Here is a 10,902-nt window from a genome sequence, read left to right on the forward strand (position 1 = left end):
TGATAGCTCCAAAGGTTGCTTTCTTTGATTTTTGGACTATAGAGGTCAGTCCCAGGTATTTGTCTTGTGCTCCGATATGTTCAATATTTAGTGTCTGAGCAATTGCTAGTCTTGTGTTCTGAGGTGTGTTGTGACTGAAAAAGATGGCCGACTTATTCAAATTGACTTTTTGCCCACTGAAACCCTCATAGATCTCTAGCAATTCTAGAATACTTTGGCTTGTATTAGGTGCGCTCTTGCAAAAAAGGATTGAATAATCAACAAACAAAAGGTGATTAACTGTTTGGCATCTCCGATTAACTTGAACTCCTTGAATTAATCTGTTTTGCTCTGCCTTGTGTAGCAAGAAGGAAAGTCATTCTGCACAAAAAAAAAAGAGATATGGAGATAGGGGGTCACCCTGTCGGATGCCTCTATTTGGCTTAAAATAGCCAAAAGGTTGACCTTCCACAACAACAGAGTAAGAAACAGTCGTTACCAATTCCTTAGTCCAGTTAATCCATTTAGCATCAAAGCCCATCTTATCCATAATATACCATAAGAAATGCCATTCAACTCTATCATAAGCCTTGCTCATGTCTAGTTTAATAGCCATTTCATGCTCTGCCCCACTTCTCTTATTTTTCAAATAGTGCATATATTCGTGGGCAATTATAATATTATCTGAAATGAGTCTACCTTTGAGAAACGCACTCTGATTTGGGCTTATAATTTTATTCATAATACCTTGTAATCAGTGCACCATAACTTTAGAAATAATTTTATACATAATTGAAGACAAACTGATCGGTCGTACCTGAGTCATGTCACTGGCATCTGGCACCTTTGGAATCAAACAAATTTGAGTATGATTGAAGCTTTTTAGAATTCTGCCACTGTGAAAGAAACTTCTCACTGTCTTAAAAACGTCACCTCCAACTATATCCCAGAAAAAGTGAAAAAACTTAGCTGTAAACCCGTCATCACCAGGAGCACTCTGAGCATGAACACTAAATGTAGTTCTTTTGACCTCGTCCATAGTTACCGGCCTTTGGAGCCTGCGGTTCATGGAAGCTGTAACCTTAGGCTCCAAATCCTCTAAGTATGGATTCGGATCAGCCGAACAAGAAGAAGTAAAAATACCGCAAAAGTAGTCTTCAGCTACCTTTGCAATATCCTCCGATTTCGATGCAATCTCATTGTCCCTCCCTACTAATCTCCAAATTCTGTTCCTTCGCACCCTTGATTGAAATTTCTGGTGAAAGAATCTAGTGTTCTGATCTCCTTGTTTTAGTCACTTGACCCTAGATTTTTCTCGCCAATAACTCTCTTCTTTCAAATATGCCAACTCTAACTTCTCCTCCAAACTGGTAACCTCCTCTCCCCTATTGATTCCAGCCACCCGCAACTCCTCTAGTTTAGCTTGAAGGTCCTCAATTTCTTTCCGAGAGTTTGCTTTGTGAGTTTTCTGCCATTGAACTAGTCTATGTCTACAATCTTTCAACTTTTGGGCCAAGGAGAACATAGCCGAGCCTACAACTTCCATTCTCCACACTTCACTAACAGTTCTCTTGACACCCTCTTCTCTACACCAACGTTCCTGGTATTTAAAATATCTTTTACTATGCCAGGATTGAGGTTCGATTTCCATCAAGATTGGAGCATGATCCGAGCCTGACTCTGTGAGCTTGTGCACCACTGCATTTGGAAATTTCAGCTTCCATCCCATCCCAACTAAATAGCGGTCAAGCCTCTCCACCAAATCCTCTCCTTGTCTTCGATTTGTCCACGTGAAAGGGCGCCCCACCATTCCAATATCCACTAATTTGTTACTATCAATAAAATTAGTGAATGTTGCAGTGGTGATTGCTGATTTTTGGCCTCCACCCTCCTTTTCTGCTTGGCTTGTTATAGCATTAAAATCACCTGCTATTACCACTTTTTCTTCTAGATGTTGACTCATTGTTGTAAGCTTCTCAAACTGTAAGAATCGAATTTGTTCCGAACAACTCAAATGGACACCAATGAACACCCATACCTCACTACTTCCGACTTCCTTAATTTCGACTGCCACAAAGAATTCTCCACTGTTAATAATTTGAACATTGATGCTATCCTTTCAAGCTAGCACAAGTCCTCCTGCCACTCCTGTCGGGTTAACAATATGCCAGTTTTCATAGCCGCATACCCGAAGTTTTGCTTCCACCTGTCGAGATTGGTTCTTTGTTTCACTTATAGACACAATCTCGGGGGAGTGGGATTTACAAATCCCTTTTAGGGTGTGAATTGTCAGGGGTCTCCCCAAACTCTGACAATTCCAAACTATAGTTCTCATGGCGCCTTAGGTGCCATTTGTAGGCTGGCACCCTCCACCATCTGTTCAATTGTATTTTCATCCTCTGTTCTTTCTTTCTTTGTAGATCCTTCAGCTATACCACTCATCAACCTTCTTTTGGATTCACTTTTAGTATCTGACCCTCCAGCACCTTGTCTTGCTAACCTTTTCCACTTCCTACATTTCTCTGTGGTGAGACACTGCCCAATAGCGAATTGCATAAGCTGCCCTTCATCCTCCTTGGCATTGGACTGACCAGCTATGATAACCTCCATGCATTCTGTTCTAGAATTGGCTGATTGTGGTGACTCACGTGCTGCCCTGTTACCAGTGTCTTGTGGTTTCAAACTTTGTTTCCCTTATGCATTGACATCCTTGCAAATTCTTCCAATAAGCGGTTTAAGACCGGTTTTTTCTTATGTTGAGTGGCCTTATTCTGATTTTGGGTTGAGTTGTTGAATGTTCTTTCTCCTTCAGAGTAGATTCGCGTTCCCACTTGGCTGGCTTTAACCCATTCGCCAATGTCATCCTCTTTTACCATATCACTCCCTGTGTCCTTTAGCAGATCATGGTAGTTTTTTACCTCATGCCCCAATTTTGCGCAATAGGTACAGAACTTTCCAAGTCTCTCATAGCGCAATGCCACTTCTACCTCCTTTTTATTAGGTCCTACCACTATTAACTGATCCCTCACTTACCTGGCAGCATCAATATTGATTTTGGCCTTCACAATCCTAGTTTCTCTACCCCGCATCTGAAATTTACCTACCTCCAACATTGTGCCCAGTCTCTCTCCCAATTTACGTCTAATTTCGAAGGTTTTAAACGATTTTGGCAAACCCCAAAATTGAACCCAAACTGGAAAATTGGAAATAATCTCTTCATCACAGTTCTGATCTTCCTTCCATCTCTTGACATGGAGCACATAATCTTTGAATAGCCATGGAGAACCACGTTCAACATGCAAGACATCCACTTCTTTATCAAAAAAGAATTAGAAGGAATTGTCCCCTTTGTCACTCATGCTAAATCCTTCCAGGTTTCCCCATATAGCCTTCAAAGCATTCCTCATGGTTCCAACTGAGAAGGTTTTGGAAGCAAAGAGTCTGCCATAGAGACTATTGGAGCAAGCGTTAATACCTTCTGATATGTCTGCCTCTTCCAGTAGAATCACATTTCTATCTCCTTTCTGGTTGTCTTTCTCGGTACGATCTTCATCCCTCGTTGTCTCAGCCATGCAGATTAGATAGACTTGTATTGAGATTTAATTGACGTTGACAATGTAGTCTTGACGACAGTAGGAACTCCGTTAAGAAATCCTAACAGAGCACTAAAAAACCCTAACAAGGCAACAACTACTTTGAAAATTTTATATAAAAAGTAATGACTTATAAACTTTGTTTAAATTTTTTAGTTTATTTGAATACTTTTTTTTTTTTGCATTTTTGTCCAATTTCTATAGTTTTATTTAGTGAATTATCAATTATTCTTGTTGCTTAGTTTCTTATCTTAGTTTTATATTTAATTAACTTATATTTTATATCACATTAATATTATTATTCAAAAACTTTTTAACCTTTTATTTAAATAAAGAAGGAAAAACAATCAATTGAGAAAAGAAGAATGATAAAGAGGTAGAAAAAGAAAGAGGAAAAGAAAACGAATCTGAAAAAAAAAAGTGTATATTGTGACTTGATTATATAAAATATTTGGTTGTTTAAAATTAATGTTACCTATGAAGCATGAATACTTGGTTGAACGTGTTTGACATATATATATATATATTTCGAATATAATACTCATCGACACTCATTCGACATGCGTGTTTATTATATTCAACGGTATTTTAATAAAAAGATTAAAAAAATATATTTTTTTCTAATTAAACCTTATTAAAATTGATCCAAAATTTTTTAAACCAAGCGTTTTAAACGATTCAAACAAGATTTCGTGGCTGAGACATGTGATTATGATTATTATGGCAAAGGTGTTTGTCTCAAACTAAGCCAAACCATATTTAAATTCTAATTGTAGTAGTTAGATTAGTCTGTATGAGTCACTGTGAGTGTGTTTGTATGATTAAAAAAGTAAAAGATTTCGATCATTCTAGCAATTCTGCTAGGAAACCAATTAAAAACGAAGTTAATTCTAACTAACTAGTTCAAAAATAAGTTTATTACCAGAAAAAAAAAAAAACAACCTTCTACTATTCTAATTTTTTAAATTTTAAAATAAAATAAAAAAGAATTGACTTAATTAGCTTGTTATTTTTCATAACTTTTTCTTACGTTTACTTATTCGGTTATTCCTATTTAGTTGCTTAGGATTTTTTTGGTACTGATAAATTTATTAAGCAAACCCGGCTAGCTAAGGTTTAGGGCATTGCTCTGAATTGTATTGTAGCAGATCGATCCCAAAAATAGACTCTTATTGATTCTTTTTCCGTAAATAACTAATAATCTAATATTGAATCAGTTTAAAAATCAATAAATAAGAAGAACTCCCTTAAGGGGCAAGCAACACAGAACTTTCAATAAAAACTAATGACAAACTTGAAGTTTCTGTGGAAATAACTATATCTATAAAAAAGCAATGATGGCTATATAAAATACTTGCATGCTCCAAGACAACTATATCTAAATACGGACAAAAGTATACTTGAATTTTACTACTAATAAAAATGTTTTTAAATAATTTAAAAACGCGATAAAAATAAATTAATTTGAAAAATGAAGATACAAAAATCAGGTAAACTTATCCTAATTTTGGACAAATTTAAAATGGACCAACTCCAATTTAAGTTGTAATGGAATGAACCTGTAATTTAATCTCTTAAAATTTTGTTGTGTTAATGAATTAACTAAAATTCTATTTGATGCATTTTGATTGGCTCACAACAAAAATAAAATAATGAAGATACAAGTTGAAGTATAAAAGTAGAAGAAAAAATTTGATAATTAAATGTATCAAGTGAGAGAATTTTATAATAATTAGAATACACAAGAATTAGGTGAGATAAGTCCAATTTAAATTAAAATTGAGCGGTAATTTCTCTAATTTTAGTATAGAATCGAAAAAGAAATACCTGAAAACTGCCAAAATCAGAAAAAGTTAATTCGATTTTTTTTAATTGAAATGACTTTATCTGATATTCTATTTTTTTAAAAAAATATATTTTAGTAAATAATGTTAGAATTATTTTTTTAAAATATTTTATTTTATTTTATTTTATTTAAAAAATATTTTTTGATCTAATAATTTACAAATACATTAGTATTTTTATTTATTATTTACAGAATATTACATCTGAAGTCATTTTTATTCCGGTAAATTTTTATCTATATTTAAATAATTTGAAAATGTTTTTAGTGGCTAACCCTTCTTTTTGAGCGCCGTCTTCTTTGTCATAAATTCTTCTTCTTGATGCCATTCTTTTCTTACTCAGGTACTGTTATAATTTGAACCATTTTAGCCGTTGCTCCTAAGGTTTTGTTTTTTGTATTATATTGTGATATATGCAATGTCATTGTTTGAGTTTAAAATTGATGTGGATTGTGAATAGAATCTCTCAAATTTAGCCTCTGAATAAAGAAATACACACATAATCCTCCAAATATGAACAATTGGCAAAATGTCCCAAAATGTCTAATTTGCTGCTTTGACTTTGGGGTATTTTGTTAGACATTGTTTATCTTAGGTATGTTTAATTTATTTGTTTTTAGGAGTTAAATTATAAGTGTCATCATTTTTTGGATACTAAATTAGTGATTTATCCTTATTTTTGTATTATCTAGCATTTGACCCTTAAAATATTAGTTTGATAGCAAAATTATGACAACTCTAATTTTTGAAAATAAAATAAAATAGTTATTTGTGATTTATTTTATTTGTTGATAATTTTATTTTAAGAAAATTATTTTACTAAAGATAATTAAATGGAATTTCATGATAATTGGAGTTTAAATTAATTAGAATTTTTATATAATCTTTATTAGATATTTGGTATACTTGAAATTATAATTTTGGTAATTGAAAAATAAGAAAGAATTGTATAATTTAATTTAAATAAATTCTATTTTGAATGAATTATGTTATTAATTTGAACTCATAGGAATTAATTTACTAGAAATGATTAGATTAATTTTTATAAACACTTTATGTTGAAGTCAATTGATATTTATGTACAATTTTTATTATAATTAATTATTTTATAAATTGAAATTAAAATTTCGAAGATAGAAAAATAATGAAAAATTATATCATTCAATTTGAATAATTAATATTGAGTTTAAAAACTGTATTTTATAAAAATGTGATTAATATGTTCATTTTATATTTTAAAATAGAAATAATTGATTGAACTTAGCAATATGATGATAAATAATGTTCCTAAATATTTTTAATAGAGTATGTTTGATTTTAAAATTACTCTACTATTCAATTTTATCAAAATATCTATTCATATTTATCCATATTACTTTATAAATTCCCTAATTCCTAAACCTAAATTTCCAAATTGAATCAGAAATCCTAATTCTCAAATCCCATAAACCCTAACCCTAATTTTCTCCCTTTTCTCCGCCTCTGAACACACCTCCACCCCCTTTTCTTCCTAAACACAATACACACAAAACAGAGAAAGAAACGCAGAGATGGAGAGGAAGAAGAGAAGGAGAAGGGTGTGGCACCGCTGGCTGGGTACCGCCGCCGTCCATCCCATCGTTGCGCCGTGCACGTCGAGCCCGTCCCGCCGCTGACATCGCCGAAAGGAGAGCGACCACCATGAGAGAGCCGTCGCCACGCAGCCGCCGTCCTGTTGCCAACGCCTTTGCGGGGGAAGACCGGAGCCGAGACAGGGAGTAGCGTCGCGAGGGAGAGAGAGGAGGTTGGGTCGCGCTGTCCGTGGAGCTTGCCGCCGTCGCCGTTCAAGCTACTGCTGCTGCCACACTCCACGCCGTCGCCGTCGTCATTCGTGGAGGAAGAGGAAGCAAGTGCGACCGAGGAGAGCGAGAGAGACCGAAGCTGCGAGGGAGAGGAAGTGACGCACGCAGGAACTGCGAGCCAAAGGAGCCACTGACGTTGCTGTTGTGGCCATCGCCATCACCGTGAGTGAAGTCCGCCGCTCGTACTAATTGAGACTGCCGAAGTTGCTGTTTGACTCTGATGTAATTCATCCTTGTCCCTGTTCACGGTTGTCCTCTGTTCTTCCTCTGCTTTTGATCTTCGCAGTTACCTGAATCTCTACCGCCATGGGTATTGCCGTTGGAGTCGCTGGGAACCAATGTTGGAGCTGCCCTTGATGATTCGGATGCTGCTACGTAGGTTTGGAGCTGCTGTGTTGTTGCCGGAGGAAGGGAACTCATCAGAAAAATGTAATTGAGGCTGATGTTTGGTTTGATTGCGTAGTTAACGTGACATTGAGGTAGGAGATTTAACGTTTTTAATTTAGAATGCCTAAAAAGTTAATTATTTGCATGTTAATCATTATTTTTATGGCATTTCCATTCCCTACTGAGAATGTGTGGTTTGTTCTCACCCCAAAATTTTTCACCCAACACAGGTTCGAAGACTCCGTTTGAAGCTGCGGGCGATTGTTAGACCTTATTTATGAGTTAAGTGTGAGTTAATTTGCTTTCATAGAGTTTCTTTGCCCTTATTGCTTAAGATTTTTATTTTATACGGAGGGATATGATTTGTATCTAAGTTACACTTGAATTTGTTTGTATAATATTTACTAATAATTATATGATTATTATTATTTGGTGATGCTTGATATATGATTTGATAAATAAAAACAAAATTTTCTGGCATTTTCTACTAAAACTGAAACACGATATCGAACTAAAGGCTCAATATTAAGTAGTTAATAAGGAAAACAGGTCGGTAACGCCTTACTTTTGGTACGATCATGACGTATTGAAAGTTGGATCGTTACAAAAATGTTCTTCTTTATTTTGTGTGAAAAAATCAAGCAGAACCAATCTTTTGGAGACTAAGGTGTAATTCTCAATTTTTGAAGGATCATTTTTGTCAACAAACTAATTTTTGTAATGGTCAACTCATTTGATGTGTGTATTGGAACATATATGCAATCAAAATAGCTTATTTGAAGACAACCTTTCATTCACACAAGTACTTATTTCATATATGCAGTTTCTGTAGTATTTGATTACTAAGCATTTGATTGATAGTAATTTTTCATTTATAATAAGCTCAGAAGCCTATAAAAGCATTAGTTTTGTTTGTTCATGAGATTTTATTCCTTACAGGAATTAGTTAAACTAAATAAATATAGCATGTTTATTTGGTTAGGTATATGGATGATTCACGACAAAAGGCTGAGTCATGAGTTACAGAAATTTGTTGGTTGGGATTTCTGCTGGAGGCCATTGAAAAGGTCATGAGGTTGATGGTTTTGAACGGTGGAGATTTTGCATCAACAATTATGAGTTGGAAACACTCACATTGAATTGATGGACTCAGTCATGTAATTTTCAATTTAATTATATCAATGCTGTTTAATTAGTTTACTGTTAATTGTGTTGAATTGATAACATTATTTTGTATTTGCACATCAGGTGTAATATATCCCAGGCGCACGAAAAAAAAAAAAGAAAATGTCGTCTATGTTTCATCACATTGAATTGCTGGCTGCCTTGGCGTATTATCCTAGCATCGAATTGTTCGGATAAGATTATAAAGAAAAGTAAAATAAAATTAAAACCACGTGTAGTCACCAAAAAAATCACATATAATAATTCATTTAAGATTGTTTTTTGATAAATTTGTCTTTATTCAAGACTAAATTAATTGGTTAACTTAGCATTCAGAAAAACAAGATATTTGGTTGTTCAGAGAGAGTAGAGAAGAACACATTGTTTTTGTTGTCTTAATGCTAATATTGATATGGATCATTAAGTTTGTGCTCATATAATTAGCTATTTTCTGTATTTTTTGTATGTTTTACTTTAAAAATAAAGGATTTTATTTAAATGAGATTGCTCTAAAATTGAATGATATACTCCTAAATCTTAAGTAACAAACTGTCTTACAATATAACGTGAAGATAAATTCAAATTCTATGTTTATTGTAGTAAAGCTTTGTATTTTATATAGCACATTTTGATTCATTTCTATTTCATTTATGTGTTTCATATAAAAAATTTCGATGTCATTTTTTTAATTTTTCATTATCATCATTATTGTTTGTATTCTATTTTTTTTCTTTATTTTTCTCATTCATAGATTTATTTTAAAATACACAAACAAATAAATAAATAAATAAAAAAGATAAACAAAAAAATATATAAAAAAAAGAAGAAAATAATGTCAATAATGACAACAACAACCATGATAGTAACAAAGGAGGATAAACAATCAACTGGAAAAAAGAAGAATGATGGAGAAGAAAAAAAAAGTGTATATGTACTGTGACTTAGGCTTTTTTATTTAAATAAATAAATAAAAATGATTAATTTTCAAAATACGCGGAAAATAAAATTGGGATGAAAATACGCATGGTCATCTCACCTATAGGACATGCGAAATGAAAAAACACATCAATTTAAAGATGGCGCCAGCAAAATAGAGACTGACATAGAAAAATAGTAGACAGCGCAAGAAGCCTATCTTTCCAATGCAGGACTGGCCACCCCGAAATGGCTATCTATAGTTCAGCGCCTAGAGTACAAACACGAATTAGGCACACAGTGGCTTCGCCCACGAATTGTGTTGCAAATCATATTTCAAAGCGATATGAGACAAATCCTAAACCTCGTTACGGTTACATGTCATATAATACAAAGCAAGAAAGACCTCGCAGTTTTGGTGGTCGTGGCAGAGTACCTGCACCAACATCTTGGCAGCAGCTTTATCGTCGAGGTCATATCTTCGAAAGGTCATTTGCCGCAAATGAGCTGGCCCGATATCGTGATTCCTGAGCTGCTCAAACACATTTGTTATTATATTGCGACTTAACTTTAATACTAGATTGAATTGAATCGTGGTTGAAAAGAAAAAAAAATCATTGATTTTAATAAGTGAATAATAATGGATGAAAAGAGAAAAAATATGAAAAAGTAAGTGAATAATAATGGATGATTTTAATGAAAAAAATTACTTAAGACCATCTTCACCATCTCAATTTTTATTTGTGACCCACCTGTCATAAAAAGTAAGTATTTGTTTGGGTATTATTATTTTGATAAAAAAAATCTTTTTTCAATGAAAAATGATCTTTTTTTTTTATTTTTTAGCGTGTTTAGTAAATTTTGATTAGTAAAAGTAAAAGCACTAGAAAAATAAGAAAAACATCTTTTTTTGAGAAGCTATAATTTACATCTTTTTTTAAAAGATCTTTTTTTTTTTAAAAAAAATGTTTTTCATGTAATAAATAAATAAATAAGTACTTTTATATTGTTATATCCAAACATAATTGATAGATAAAAAGATCTTTTTGGATGAGATACCCAAACATAAAATTACTTTTACTTTTCCATCAGATCTTTTAGAAAAATATAACTCGAAAAAAGATCTTTTTTAGAAGTTCACCCAAACAAGTCCTAACTCCACATCAGCTTTTGCGTATT

General features: G+C 33.2%; 1 long non-coding RNA gene across 3 annotated transcripts; it reads left to right on the forward strand.

The window, feature by feature from the left end:
• LOC107624867 lies at window positions 6,825-9,031 on the forward strand. Of its 3 annotated transcripts, XR_002357071.1 has the most exons (4): window positions 6,825-7,736; window positions 7,875-7,932; window positions 8,627-8,801; window positions 8,893-8,986. It is a non-coding gene; the product is annotated as an uncharacterized LOC107624867 (long non-coding RNA). The 3 variants fall into 3 exon arrangements; XR_001616982.2 differs by having other exon boundaries at window positions 8,627-9,031; XR_002357070.1 differs by having other exon boundaries at window positions 7,875-7,925; window positions 8,627-9,031.

The sequence above is a fragment of the Arachis ipaensis genome, chromosome B02, assembly GCF_000816755.2.
Source record: "Arachis ipaensis cultivar K30076 chromosome B02, Araip1.1, whole genome shotgun sequence".
NCBI lineage: Eukaryota > Viridiplantae > Streptophyta > Magnoliopsida > Fabales > Fabaceae > Arachis > Arachis ipaensis.